The 16,438-nt window shown below is 37.0% G+C and overlaps 1 protein-coding gene across 1 annotated transcript in view; it reads right to left on the bottom strand.

The window, feature by feature from the left end:
- Positions 1-348: 348 nt before the first annotated feature.
- The window catches only part of FBXO4 (F-box protein 4), a gene marked incomplete at its 5' end in the record, with an annotated part of 38,663 nt that continues 22,573 nt past the window's right edge, over positions 349-16,438 (bottom strand). The window contains one exon of the transcript XR_014326130.1: positions 349-554. The remainder of the gene's footprint in view (positions 555-16,438) is intronic.

The raw sequence follows: 16,438 nt of genomic DNA on the forward strand, positions 1-16,438 counted from the left end.
AACAATTTGGCATTATCTAGCCAAGTTGAAGATACACACAATCTTTTACCCAGCATTGCCATTTTAGGTACAGCATTTCCCACTTTAGGTATTCTTCACTTAAGATCAGAAATTTATCTTTGTAAATTAGACATTTTAAAAATAAATGCTAATTGAGAGTCTATTTCTTAATATTTTAAATAAGGAAAATTATAGTGTTTTTATATCAACCTGAAACATCCACCAATTTCCTAAAACATAACTAATTCAGAGTAAAATGCACATAAAGTATTCATTAAATGACTAATATAGTTACTTCAAATAGTTTCTTTGTATGCAGAACATGCTGTATTAGTCTAGGTTCTCCAGAGAAGTAAAACTTGGATATGTAATATCCAATTGATGTAATATATCATACATGATTTATTATAAGGAATTGGCTCACGTGATTATGGAGACTGAGAAGTTCCAAGATCTTCAGTTGAACCCAGAAATCTGGTGAAGACGCAGTAAAGCCAATGGTGTAGTTCCTGTCCAAGTCCAAGTGTGAAGGCAGGAGAAGACCAATGTTCCAGCTAGAAGATAGGCAGAGAGAGCAAATTCTCCTTTATTCAGCCTTTTGTTCTATTCAGGCCTTCAATGAAATGGATGAGGCTCACCCACATTGGAAAGGGCCACCTGTTTAACTTAGTCTCTGCCTATTCAAATGTTAATCTCATCCAGAAACTCCCTCACAGATACATCCAGAATAATGTTTAACCAAATATCTGGGCAACGCCTCCAGTCAAGTTGACACATAAAATTAACCATCACATATGTGCTTCAGTGATTCTAGCTACACCTTTCAAAACATTAATACTTAACAATTCTACCTGGAATATAACCCAGACTTCCCCTCCCACACACACATTGTTTTGTTTAAAATGTAGTATTGAATTTGCGAGACATAAATACAATTTTTTCATATAAATCAGCTAACAAGTATATTGCAAGGACACTTACATTCTAAAATTTGGATATCAAAGTCCAAGAGGTGTTTCATGAGGGAAATGTTAAAGTATGCCAGTACTACCCTAAAAATATGTAAACATATGCACTAGCATACATGTGTAAGAATATTTGTAGCAGTGTTATTTATGGTAACCAAAAACCGCAAACACCTGAATGTCCACTTACAATAGTATGAATGAGTTGTGAAATATGCATACAATGGAAGAGTATATCACTAGGAAAATGGTAGGCAAAATGCTATAGTATAGATGACCTTGCAAACACAATATTGAACAAAAGAAGAAAGATAAAAATAATTCCAACAGTATGGAGTCTACTCATATTAAGTTCAAAGCAGGCGAAACCAGGCCATTGTTTAGAGATGCACATATAGGTTGTAAAAGCATAAAGGAAAAGAAAGGTATGATTATCACAAAGCCAGAAATAGTGGATACTTCCAGAGTGGAGGGATAGAATTATAATTAGGAAGGAAGCCACAAACAAGGTGGGTGTTCTTGGATGTTGCAAAATTTCTATTTTTTGACTTGGGTTATACCAGAGTTTGTTTTATAAGTATTCATTAGACAGTACAGATATATTTTATAAATTCTTCTGTAAGTACATATATTTCATAATAAGAAAAGAATAAGAGATGAATGGAAAAAGTTAGATTAGGCATTATATAGGAGGTACAATTGCAAGATGCTGCTGGCAGGCGCCAACCTCTGCTTGCTGTATCTGACCAAGTGTCAACACATGTATAATTGAACTGCAGAAGATAAAAGTAAGGACAACTAAAATAAGCCAGACACAGAAGCATTTGCAAAGGAGCTTGCACTTAGAAAATGCTCAAAAACAACACATTTGTTGGATTGGAATTTGATGAATGGAAAAAGAAAACTTCCATATATGTAAAAGGCTTAAAGAAACAGTCTAGGGTCTTCCCTGGTGGCTCACCGGTTGACAATCCGCCTGCCAATGCAGAGGACATGGGTTCGAGCCCTGGTCCGGGAAGATGCCACATGCCACGGAGCAACTAAGTCCATGTGCCACAACTACTGAGCCTGTGCCCTAGAGCCTGAGAACCACAACTACTGAGCCTGCGTGCTGCAACTACTGAAGAGCGCGCGCCTAGAACCCATGCTCCACAACAAGAGAAGCCACCGCAACTAAAGCCCGCACACTGCAACGAAGAGTAGCCCCTGCTCACCGCAACTAGAGAAAGCCTGCACACGGCAACAAAGACCCAATGCAGCCAAAAAAAAAAAAAACCAACAGTCTACAAGATTTAAAAATAAAACAAGAACTAAACACCTTCATGAGGACATAATAGGCATTCATAAAATCATAAAATGTAAGAATACAGTGAACATGGCTTTGTGCAATAAATCCTGCAATTTTCAAGACATGAGGATGCCAACGAAATTCAAAAGAAATCATTTTCAATAATTAAAAGAAATTGTTTCTTACACAGAAAGCAGTAAATATACAATAAGTCATAATTATTATATGTGCTTAAACTTTGGTATTGACAGAAAAAAATACCAAATAAGCACCTAGCCAGAATATTCAGCCTCAGAAGAAAGTGTTCAGTCATTTTATGACTGTTTAAAATTCAGTTAAAATAAATGTTTCTCAATGCTTTGACCAGGCTCTGGTACATGAGGCAAAAGTTCAGAAGCATTCTCCTTTGACTTCCGATTTTCCATAGAGTGCTGCCCTCTTCAGGGAGAGCTGTGTCACATCTGATTCCACTTTTCCGTGGTAATTTTTGTAAAAATTTCCACTTTCGTTTTCATGAATGGAATGTCTATCTTCCTCCTGAAACACTTCATTTGAAATTACAGTCAGTTGTAAACAAGGTAAAGATGGCTATGATATGTTTTCAGTTAAACTAAGTAAAAAATCTATTTTTGTATTTACAAAGAAAATCATAAAATGGAGAAAATATGTATTATCAATTGTATTGCATTATTCAGTATAAGGAGAAATAAAATCTGAAATATTTTAAAGTAATTTAAAAACAGGTATTCAAGGCTAGATATATGAGCAATGAAAATGGATTTTTTTTTTATATTGGGGTATAATTGATTAACAATGCTGTGTTAGTTTCAGGTGTACAGCAGAGTGATTCAGTTATACATATACATGCATCTATTCTTTTCCCATTTAGGTTATTATAGAGTATAGAGTAAATTTCACTGTGCTATAGATTAGGTCCTTGTTGGTTATCTATTTTAATTTTTTTTTTTTTTTTTGCGGTACGTGGGCCTCTCACTGGTGTGGCCTCTCCCGTTGTGAAGCACAGGCTCTGGACACGCAGGCTCAGCAGCCATGGCTCACGGGCCCAGCCGCTCCGCGGCATGTGGGATCTTCCCGGACCGGGGCAAGAACCCGCGTCCCCTGCATCTGCAGGCGGACCCTCAACCACTGCGCCACCAGGGAAGCCCGGTTATCTATTTTAAATATAGCAGTGTGTATATGTCAATCCCAAACTCCCAATCTATCCCTCCTTCCCACCCTTCGCCCTGGTAACCATAAATTCAATCTCTAAGTCTGTGTGTCTGTTTCTGTTTTGTAAATAAGTTCATTTGTATCATTTTTTTTAGATTCTGCATATACGTGATATCATATGATATTTGTCTTTGTCTGACTTACTTCACTTACTATGATAATCTCCAGGTACATCCATGTTGCTGCAAATGGCATTATTTCATTCTTCTTAATGGCTGAGTAATATTCCATTGTATATATGTACCACATCTTCTTTATCCATTCATCTGTTGATGGACATTTAGGTTGCTTCCATGTCTTGGCTATTGTAAACAGTGTTGCAATGAACACTGGGGGTGCATGTATCCTTTTGAACCACGTTTTTCTCTGGATATATATATGCCCAGGAGTGGGATTGCTGGATCATATGGTAACTCTATTTTTAGTTTCTTAAGGAACCTCCATACTGTTCTCCATAGTGGCTATACCAGTTTACATTCCCACCAACAGTGGGAAAACACCCTTTTCTCCATACCCTCTCCAGCATTTATTGTTTGTAGACTTTTTGATAATGGCCATTCTGACTGGTGTGAGGTGATATCTCATGAGCAATGAAAATGGATTTTAAGATTACATCTTCTTAAATATTTAGCTTAGGGACTTCCCTGGTGGTCCAGTGGGTAAGACTCCACACTCCCAGTGCAGGGGGCCCGGGTTCAATCCCTGGTCGGGGAACTAGATCCCACATGCATGCCAAAACTAAGAGTCCACATGCCGCAACTAAGAAGTCTGCATGCTGCAGCCAAGACATCCACATACCGCAAGTAAGATCCCACGTGCTGCAACTAAGATCTGGAGCAACCAAAATAAATAATTAAATAAACAAATATTTTAAAAAAATATTTGGCTTAAATTGCTATTCTATAATTAAACAGCCATCATAAGAAAGAGCTTTCTTATTTCAATGATGCTGCCATCACTCAAAACCAGTTTTGAACTGTTTACATAAAATTGCCTTCAAAATTGTTTAAAAGAGGGCTTTCCTGGTGGCTCAGTGGTTGAGAGTCCGCCTGCCGATGCAGGGGACGCGGGTTCGTGCCCTGGTCCGGGAAGATCCCACATGCCGCGGAGCGGCTGGGCCCGTGAGCCATGGCCGCTGAGCCTGTGCATCCGGAGCCTGTGCTCCGCAACAGGAGAGGCCACAACAGTGAGAGGCCCGCATACCGCAAAAAAAAAAAAAAAAAATTGTTTAAAAGAAACAAGAAAATCAGACTAATTATTTTATAAATTTCTTTTGGCTAATAACATTACCAAATTTCATCATCAGCATTATTTAGAAACTCAATTTTGAATGTCATTCTTATTTTAAAGCAGATACGATTTTTGGAACTAAAGATTTTCCACCACCAAAGGTATTTGAAAGAATATGATGAATGATTCTAAGAAATTTTGAAAAAGGAATTCCAAGATATATATATTTATTGAAAGGGAAAACAATCATTTATATGTAAACCATCAGATGTCAGCTTCTGCCTAGAATGTAGAAAGTTGCAAAAGAATGTCATTCCTACCCTAGCAATAATAACAATCCAGATAACCCATAAAATCATAATTTATTAAAAAGTCATCAGAGAGCTAAGGATGGAGAAAAAATATGTAATGAATTAAAATTCAGAAAGTTACATACCTCTCTTGGGAGCAAAGCAACCCAAGAGTTTCATCCTTGGTGAAGCAGTAGAAAAGGAGAAAGCTGTCAGAGCAGGAAGAAAGGTAAGAAGAAAACTCGGATAACTCAAGAATTAAACTTCTGAAATTTTAACAAATTTCTATAGACTAAGTGTGAGCTGGCATGATGGCTTAAAATCCTTAGAACACAGAGTACAGCCGCCTACAACACTTCATAGCCTTCACAGAGTAGTCATGAGAAATACTGGGGCGAGAGTAGGAATGCTTAAAAAAACTTTCAAGCACTCAGGCTTTACATTGATACAAGGCAGCAGGCACCTATCTTTGGTGAAGAGGGGCAAGAATACTGAGAGAGGCAAGCTCTACCAAGGTACAGTGTGCAGGACTTCATGAACTCTGAGGGCAGGAAAGGACTGAGACAAGCTCTTTAAGTTCTCCAGGCTGTACACTGAGTAAGAGCAATGATAATTTATGACTGAGAGAGGGACAGGGAAGCTGAAAGAGATTCTTTCCTGAGGTGTAAGCATAGGGGCTTTCTTGAAGTCTGAAGGCAGCATAGGAAAAACTGAACTGAACTCTTTAGGTACATGAGGTCTTCAATGGGTACAGAGCAATAACTGATTTTGGCTGGCACAGAGGCAAGAGAGCTGAGAGATATCTCTCTGAGATGTAAACAAGCAGGGCCTGGGGAAGGCTGTGGGAAAAGCAGCAGAATGGAAACAGATCCTCCAGGTACACAGGTCCGACATCTGGCTAAAAAGAAAATTCTGATCCCTTGCACAAACTATTTGAAGTCTGTGGTGAAATAAATCTAACTAAAATAAAGAACTAAGCCTAGATCCAACTCAGTCATGGACTAGATTAACTCATCTCCTCACATTACTGGACTGACAACAGGAATGTGCAATGGGTGTAAATATTATTTGCTTCAGTTTCTATTGTTCTATTATCAATATCCAACTATCAATCAAAAACATGTGACATGAAAAAAGGGGAAAAAAAATGTGACTCATTCTTAAGAGAGAAAACAGCCATTAAAATCTGATCCAGGGCTTCCCTGGTGGCGCAGTGGTTGAGAGTCCACCTGCCGATGCAGGGGACACACGTTCGTGCCCCAGTCCGGGAAGATCCCACATGCCATGGAGTGGCTAGGCCCGTGAGCCATGGCCACTGAGCACGAGTGTCCAGAGCCTGTGCTCCGCAACAGGAGAGGCCACAACAGTGAGAGGCCTGCATACCACAAAAAAAAAAAAAATCTGATCCAAACATGGTCCAAGTGTTAGAACCATCAGAGGGAATTTAAAATAACAATGATAAATATATTAAGCAATCTCATGGAAAAGGTGGATAGCATGTATAAAGAGATGGGGAATTTGTTCCTGATACAAATGAAAACTATAAAAAGGAGCCAGATGGTAATCCTAAAAATGAAAAATAAAATATAAAATGAAGAATTATTTTGATGGGCTCATTGGCATTCTGAACACATCAAATAAAAGAATCAGTGAATGTGAGTACAACAGAAATTATCTAAATTAAAACACAAAGAGAAAAATTTAAAGAGGAGGGGGATCAAAACATCCAATCACTGTGAAACAAAATCAAATAGGCTATCATTTGTGTAGCTGGAGACCCAAAACAAGAAAAAAGAATAGAGCAGAAGAAATACTGGAAGAGATGACTGACAATTTTCCAAAACTGAGGAAAGACCAACCCACAGACCTAAGAAGTTCAGCGAAACCCAAGAACAGTAAATACAAAGAAAATTACACCTAGGCATATTAGGGTTGTATGGCTGAAATCTAAAGCATAAAGATAAAATCTTAAAATGAGAGAAGATATATTACATACAATGAACAATGATGAGAATGATGGTTGACTTATCAGAAAAAACAGTAAAGGGGATAAGCAATTAAACAACATCTTTAAAGTACTTAAAGAAAAACTGTTAATCTATAATTTTATATCCAGTAAAAATATCCTTTTAACATGAAGTCAAAATAAAGCCATTTGGAAGCAGGCAACACCTGAAAGGATTCATCTCATCTCTGGCAGACCTGCCCTGTAAGAAATATTAAATACTCACTAATGCTCTATGGGTTTTTTTTCAGTCATTTTAATGTGCTTCGCTTGTATGGTTTCAATTACTATGTCTTCAAGTTCAATAATCATTTCTTCTCCAATGTCTACTCCATCATTAATCCCACCCGGTATGTTTTTCATTTCACACATTGCAGTTTTAATACATGGAAGGCCAATTTGAGTCTTTTTAACATTTTCTGTCTTTACTTAACCTGTGCAGTATTTACTCCAGCTTCTTAAACTTAGGGAATATGGTTATAATAACTGTTTACTGTTCTTGTTTACTATCTTCTGTGTCCCATCTGGATTGGTTTTGATTATTTTTCCCCTTCTTATGGATCACAGTATCTTTCTTCTTTGCATGCTGATAATTTTTTATTGGACATTACTAATTTTATCTTGCTGAATGCTGTATATTTTTGAATTCCTATAAATATTATTGAGCTTTATTCTGTGATATTGTTGTTATTTAGGAACAGTTTGAGCCATTCAGCTCTTCCTTATAAGCACTGTTAGGAGGAACCAGAGCAGCATTTAGTAGTTTAGGAATGATTTTGCTGCTACTGAGGCAAAACACTTCTGAGTACTCTACCCAACATTCCACAAATTATGAAGTTTTCCATTTTGGCTGGTACCCTCTGTAAACACTGGGTATTATTCCCTCTAATCCTTTCTGCATTGAGCAGTTTCCTCACCCTCATGCAGTGATCAGTACTCAGCTGAAGACTCATGGAGGAGGACTCTGTAGATCTCCAGAGATCTCTCTCCCTGTCTCTGAACAGCTCTTTCCTCTGTTACGCTCTTTACTCCGAGCTCTTGGTTCCTTGGTCTCCCCAGACTTCCAGTTTCTTCTTTGCAACTTAGGGAGACCTCCATGCTTTGGGATCTCTCTCCCTTTGGCCTGGGAAATCTGCAGGCAATAAGCTGGGACAATTATAGGTCTCATCTCATCTGTTCATATAGCGAAGGGAATCACTACCCTTTACTGCCCAATGTCCAATGTCTTAAAAACTGTTCTTTCATGTATTTTATCCAGTTTTTTTGTTGTTTAGGCAGGAAAATAAATTATGTTCCTATGAATTTACTCTCCATCTTGATTAGAAAAAGAAATCTTTGTATCATGCTTTTAAAAAATATTTTGAATCTATGTAGTCTGCACATATGACTGAAATGCTGATTTTTCCTTTCAGACTCACTCAAGTAGGAATACTCTAGGTCCTGTATGATATCAAATTTAGAATATAACATAAATCGTAAGTATGGACTTTGAAGTGGGCAAAGCAATCCATAAGCAGGAACACACACACACACAAAAGAAAAGGCATACAAAAGGGCACTGACCCTATGATATTTACCCCTATTTACCGACTTGCTCCTCCTTTTTAAAATTCTTCTCTGACACTACTTACCTTTAGGACCAGATGGTCCTGTATTCCCTATGATTACTTTCTGCTCTGGAGAGGAAGTAATATAGGATGTCTAAAAACTCTTTTAGTTGCCAAAAAATTTCGCAAATTTGCGCACTCTGTTTTGTCTAGGTAATGTAGCCTTGCCCGTTTTCTCTAGAATTTCTCTAGAAGTGAAGAAACATAAACATATGCAACTCACATATGTGAGTTTATCAATTTTATACTAAGTTAGTTTCTGTGTTTTAGCTTTCATCCAGAAATGGAATTTAAGAATTTAAGTAATTGAGATTAATCTCTGATGTCTCTCTTTTGGATATCCCTCAGATTTCAGACAAACATATTTGTCACAATCAAAGATATGAAGTGATTAAAATAAAAAGTAATATCCTGTCTTCCAAAGTACACTGAAAAAAGGTAACTTTGGGACTTCCCTGGCAGTTCAGTGGTTAAGACTCTGCGCTTCCACTGCAGGGGGCACAGGTTTGACCCCTGGTTGGGGAACTAAGATCCCGCATGCCGTGTGGCGTGGCCAAAAAAAAAGGCAACATGAGTGGCTTATAAATGCTTCTATTATTTGCAGTATTGAGAACAGGCCAACAGCTGGTGTTCAAATAACTAAAGCCTCTTACTGAAAATTCAGAATAGAGGGATTGGCTAGATGTGGATGATGCATCATGATTATATGAGTCAGTGCTTTGCTCAGGGATTGATGCTTTAAGGAGAGTGGTTATACAGCCCCAATTACTAAGCATCTTAGTATGAAATTCATATATGAGAGAGAAAAGAAAGAGAGAGAGAGAGAGGTGGATAGAGCAGAAGGAAGGAGAAGAAGAGGGGAGATGAAGGGAGAAGAAGAGGGAAGAAGGAAAGGAGAGTGAGGGAGAGAGGGATAGAAAGAGAACTTATGAACATGTGTAACACAGGATTTAGGTAGCATAGTACCTTTATCCTGCTTGAACCCTATCCTAGGTATATTCACCTGCCTCATTTTTTTCCCCTTGCTTCTTGCTGTATATTTTCAATTGATTCAACTAACTGCATGATTAAATTATCTTGATTTGGTCTGTGAGCCCTTCTGTTCTATTACGTCTGGGAGAGCCTGCCTAGTAGAGTACTTGGAGACTACCATACATCAAGTTATTTCTTACCATGATGATTTACTTTGAAACAAATTTGATAAGATTCAAGTTTAATCCCACAATAAAGTCACTTTATTTCACTTGCCTCCCAATATTTCCAAAGAGAAAGAGAAGTAGAATTACAGAGGGCAAGTCTAAATAACGCAAATGCCTTGTGTTATGCAGAGGAACATCATCCTTCATGTGTCAAAGCTGAACAAAAGTTGAACACCTCTGAACTAGAAAACTAGCACTCCAAGTGCAAAGCTCCCATATCCTCTAGACTTAAATTGATATTTCTTTCTGTATCCAAATCTTCAGGTTTATTTCTTTGCTCTTTAATAAAGATACTAGATCACATCAGAAGTTGAGGTAGGGAAGTCACATAGGGAAAACGCATCATTTAGCTTCATTCAGTTCCATTTTCGGTTTCAACAACAGCCACTCCCAAAGCTGGTAAGAAAATCCTACATTCACTTTACCTTCTCAACTGCCACTGCCCCATCCAATTCCCCCACATTCTCCTATCATCTTCCTATTTGAACACTCTAAGTATACTGTGCTCTGTGTTGAAAATTTTTAGTGACCTAGGATGTGCTAGCATCATTACATAAAAAGCATAGCTGCCAGTGCTACATAAATTGAGAACAAGCAAAGCAGTGCTCTTTTACTTCATTAGCATTCAGTTTGCAGCACTAGACTCCTAATTAAGAGATTCATAAGTATTCATATTCATTCAGGCTATTCTACTTTTTATTTGCTAATTTGGTTAGAAACATTTAGACACATTAACTGTTCTTCCAGTCAAAATAAATATTTGCTGTGTTTGTGGATAAGCCAACTGATGACTGTCCTTTCTTGAAAGCAAAATATAAAACATGTTTTTTTCCCATTTTCAATTTTCCTTTATTGCTTTATGTAAATCATTACATTTGGATGAAGGAAAGTAATTCTTCTAAGAGTGAACTTTTAAATTGCTATTGTTAGCTTCTTCCAATAGTAATAATGTCCTCAAGTTATGCTGGTAAATACAGTATAGGAAACAATAAACCTGAGAAGTTAGTTTCTTTGATAAAGAGAGTGATCAGATGCAGGGAGGGGTGACTTGAAGTTTTACCACCTGAGTAGTGGTTGAAGGATCAATGGATGATTATTCCACAGAAAAGGTTTTATGGGCTGTGAAACAGTTTGTGTTTGAACATAAGAGAGAAATTTGATTTATTCTATGTTGCCTCAGAAGACACAACTAGAATTGATATATGAAAATTATAAGGAGGAAATTGCAGCTCAAAAAAAGACCTGCTTAACGATTACATTTTAAACTGATCTGATTTTAGAATCCCACAGGATAATGGGGTCACTAAATTAGAATCTCCACACACCTTCTGAATATCATACAAATCAGAGAGAATAAATAAAACCACAATAACCCACGTTTACAGCATGACTAAAACAGAATAATACTTCAATTTACAAGTAACTAGGGAAATAAACATTCAGAAGCAAGCAGAGCCACCTCTGGAGCCCACTGCAGAGCAGCAAGTGGGCACTTGAGGTGTGGAATACAGATATAATTATCTTCCAAAAGACAGAGTCCCACCCTTAGAGCATAAATGCTGAGAATAAGTCTGACACCGGGATATTCAGAGTACTGGCTGTGTGGAATTGAGAGGGAGAGCCTTGAAATGTTTGCAATCAGAGGTGGGAGTTGTACCCCTTCTTGAAAAGAGTGGTAAAGACTTGAAAAGGGAATAGCGTTAAGGGGAAGGATTCATGTGGATTTGAGGGTGAAAGAGAAGAAGGAAATAAGCGGTAAAAATTTAAAGTTCTACATTAACATAAAATAGAAACATCAGAAGACTTCATGATCCTCTCTCCTTGCCACCCAAAGAATGTAGACATTCATGAAACAAGCTGCACTTCATCATGCCAACAAAAGAGGGCTCTCTTGAGCTAAGAAATCTAATTTGCCACCAAACTCGTCCTTTTCTACACACAACTGTTAATGCTGGCCTAGAAAAATGTAAGATATTCCTAAAATTAACCGAATATAGAAGACAACATCTATATTAAAAGTACTGTAATAGAAAACAAAAAAAATGAAAATCAAAACATTTCAGATGATGAAAATTATTCCCAAAAAACAACCACAAAGCACAGAAAAACTATAACAAAATATGCCAGACAAAATTAATTATCTTTAAACAAGCATTTGCAGGTGTGAAAAAAACTTCAAAGAATATATTTAAAAATTCAAAATAGAAATGAACATAAAGTTAGGAAGATATAAAATGAGAGTTAACAACACAGGGGAAAAAAATGAAGATAAAGAAAAAAATCATCCTTCCTTGCATGATAACCAAGGAATGAACAGCTTAGACTGAGAATATAATGAGGGACATAAGCAAAAATTAAAACAGATAAAATAGTGAAAATGAAATAAAGAGAGAGGTAAAAATGGTCAGTAAAAAAGTGACAGAGAAGGTAGGGGGAAGAAATCTAAGTAAAGAAATGGGCATTAACAAAGGTATTAGTACACGGGCTTCCCTGGTGGCATAGTGGTTGAGAGTCTGCCTGCCGAGGCAGGGGACACGGGTTCACGCCCCAGTCCAGAAAGATCCCGCATGCCGCAGAGCGGCTGGGCCTGTGAGCCATGGCCACTGAGCCTGCGCGTCCGGAGCCTGTGCTCCACAACGCGAGAGGCCACAGCAGTGAGAGGCCCGCGTACCACAAAAAAAAAAAAAAAAAAAAAAAAAAAAGGTATTAGTACAAAGCTAACCATTAGAACAAAAATTAAAATATAGAACATATAAAGTACATAATACTTTATATATATGACATGTAATATTAAAAATATCTAGAGAACATATCAAAATAGAAGAAAAAGAAGTACACAAAGAGATTACAAAAAAGGAAACTACAGTTTCAAATTTTCAATATCTGCAAATCAATCAATGTGATACACCATATTACCAAATTGAAGAATAAAAATCATATGATCATCTCAACAGATACAGAAAAAGCATTGACAAAATTCAACATTCATTTATGATAAAAACTCTCCAGAAGATGGGAATAGAGGAAACATACCTCAACATAATAAATGCCATAGATGACAAATCCACAGCTAACATCATACTCAATGGGGAAAGCTGAAAGTATTCCCTCTAAGATCAGGCACAAGAGAAGAATGCCCAGTCTCGGAATTTTTATTCAACACAGTATTGGAAGTCCTAGACACAGCAATCAGACAAAAAAAAGAAATAAAAGGAATCCAAATTGGAAAGGAAGAAGTAAAACTGTCATTGTTTGCAGATGACGTGATACAACAGATAGAAAATCCTAAAGACGCTACCAAAAAACTACTAGAGCTCATCAATGAATTCAGTAAATTGCAGGATGCAAAATTAACACACAGAAATCTGTTATATATCTATACGCTAACAACAAACTATCAGAAAGAGAAATTAAGGAAACAATCCCATTCATCATCACATCAAAAAGAATAAAACACTTAGGAATAAACCTACCTAAGGAGGTAAAAGACCTATACTCAAAAACCTATAAGATGCTGATAAAAGAAATCAAAGATGACATAAACAGATGCAAAGATATACTGTGTTCTTGGATTGGAAGAATTAATATTGTTAAAATGACCATACTACCAAAGGCAATATACAGATTCAATGCAATTCCTATCAAAATACCAATGGCATTTTTCACAGAACTAAAACAAATAATTTTTAAATTTGTATGGAAACACAAAAGACCCCAAATAGCCAAAACAATCTTGAGAAAGAAGAATGGAGCTGGAGAAATCATGCTCCCTGAGTATATTATGAAGCTTCAGACTATATTATGAAGCTACAGTAATCAAAACAGCATGGTATGGACACAAAAACAGACACATAGGTCAATGGAACAGAATAGCCAGCCCAGAAATAAACCCACATACCTATGGTCAATTAATCTATGACAAAGGAGGCAAGTATATACAATGGAGAAATGACAGTCTCTTCAATAAGTGGTGCTGGGAAAACTGGACAGCTACATGTAAAAGAATGAAATTAGAACGTTCTCTAATGCCATATACAAAAATAAACCAGGACTTCCCTGGTGGCGCAGTGGTTAAGAATCCACCTGCCAATGCAGGGGACATGGGGTCAATTCCTGGTCCAGGAAGATCCCACATGCTGCGGAGCAACTAAGCCCGTGTGCCACAACTACTGAGCCTGTGCTCTACAGCCTGCGTGCCACAACCACTGAGCCTGCATGCCACAACTACTGAAGTCTGTGCACCTAGAGACCATGTTCCACAACAAGAGAAGCCACCACAATGAGAAGCCCGCACACTGCAATCAAGAGTGGTTCCCACTCGCCACAACTAGAGAAAGCCTGCACGAAGCAACAAAGACCCAACACAGCCAAAAATAAATTAAAAAGTAATAATAATAAAATAAAATAAACTCAACATGGATCAAAGACCTAAATGTAAGACCAGAAACCATAAAAGTTCTAGAGGAAAACACAGGCAAACACTCTTTGATATACATTGTAGCAATATTTTTGGATCTATCTCCTAAAGCAAAGGATAAAAGCAAAAATAAACACATGGGGCTAAATTAAACTTAAAAGCTTTTGCACAGAAAAGGAAACCATAAACAAAATGAAAAGACAAGCTACTAAATGGGAGAAAATATTTGCAAATTATATGACTGATAAGGCATTGATATGCAACATATATAAACAGCTCATATAACTCAACATCCAAAAAAACAAACAACCCAATTAAAAAATGGGCAGAAAAACTGAATAGACATTTTTCCAAAGAGGAAATGCAGAGCCAACAGGCACATGGAAAGAAGCTCAATGTTGCTAATCCTTAGGGAAATGCATATCAAAACCACAATGAGATATCATCTCTCACCTGTGAAAATGGCTATCATCAAAAAGAACACAAATAACAAATGTTGGCAAGGATGTGGAGAAAAGTGAAGCCTCATACAATGTTGGTAGGAACGTAAATTGGTGAAGCCACTGTGGAAAACAGTATGGAGGTTTCTCAAAAGACTAAAAATAGAACTACCATATGACCCAGCAATTCCACTCCTGAGTATATATCAAAAAAAACCCTCAAAAACACTTATTTGAAAAGATACATACACTCCAATATTCATGGCAGCATTATTTACAATTGCCAAGATATGGAAGCAACCTAAACGTCCATCAACAGATGAATGGATAAAGAAGATGTGGTATATATACAATGGAATACTACTCAGTCATAAAAAAAGAATGAGGGCTTCCCTGGTGGAGAAGTGGTTGAGAATCTGCCTGCTAATGCAGGGGACACAGGTTCGAGCCCTGGTCTGGGAGGATCCCACATGCCGCAGAGCAACTAGGCCCGTGAGTCACAACTACTGAGCCTGCACATCTGGAGCTTGTGCTCTGCAACAAGAGAGGTCACAATAGTGAGAGGCCCGTGCACCACGATGAAGAGTGGCCCCCGCTTGCCACAACTAGAGATAGCCCTCGTACAGAAACGAAGACCCAACACAGCAAAAATTAATTAATTAATAAACTCCTACCCCCAACATCTTCTTTAAAAGAAAAAAAAAAGAATGAAATTTTGCCATTTGCAGCAATGTGGATGGACTCGGAGGGTATTATGCTAAGTGAAATAAGACAGAGAAAGACAAATACTGTATGTTATCACTTATATGTGGAATCTAAAAAGACAACAAACTAGTGAATATAACAAAAAAGAAGCAGACTGGCAGATAAAGAGGACAAACTACTGGTTACCACTGGGGAGAGGGAAGGGAGAGGGGCAAAATAGGGGTAGGGAGATTAAGAGGTACAAGCTACTATGTATAAAATAAGCCACAAGGACATGTTGAACACCACAGGTAATATAGTAAATATTTTATAATAACTATAAATGGAGTATGACCTTTAAAAATTGTGAAGCACTATATTGTACACCTATAACATATAATATTGTACATCAACTATACTACAATAAATAAATCAATTTTTTAAAAGAAATATAATATATAATACATAGTAAATATTACTTAAAATAATATGCAATAATCATATCAATCAATAAAAATGGACTTAACTGACCTATTAAATAAAAAAAATTTTCTAATTGGCTCATGTAGCAAAACCCAACTGCTAAACAAACCCAACTGTTAAATAAACAGACTCACTTAAAACAAAGTGACTCAGAAAAGCTGGACCAGGTAAATACAAGTAAATAAAAAATCCTGATATTCCATAAGGGAGACTTTAGGGTTAAAAGTATTAATTAAGACAAAGAGTTTACTAGATAATACTGAAGGATCCAATCCACAGTAAAGAAAAAATGGCTATGAATATATTTTCACCAAATAACACAGTAACTTCCTTAATAAAGCAAGCAGAAATAGAATACAGTAATAACAGGTGACTTCAATATTTCACTCTCTCTCAAAAGAGATCAAAAGAACAAAAAAATTAAGTAAAGATATATACAACCCAAATAACGTAATCAATAAAGTAGCTCTTACTGACACCTATCAAAAAGAACATACCTTCTCAAATGTACATGACACATTCAGTAAATCTGACCATCTATGAGGTCATCACAAAACCTCTGTAAGTTTCACAAAGTAAAATTAATACCACATTCTCTGC

This window comes from Leucopleurus acutus (genome assembly GCF_964270905.1).
Source record: "Leucopleurus acutus genome assembly, chromosome: 3".
NCBI lineage: Eukaryota > Metazoa > Chordata > Mammalia > Artiodactyla > Delphinidae > Leucopleurus > Leucopleurus acutus.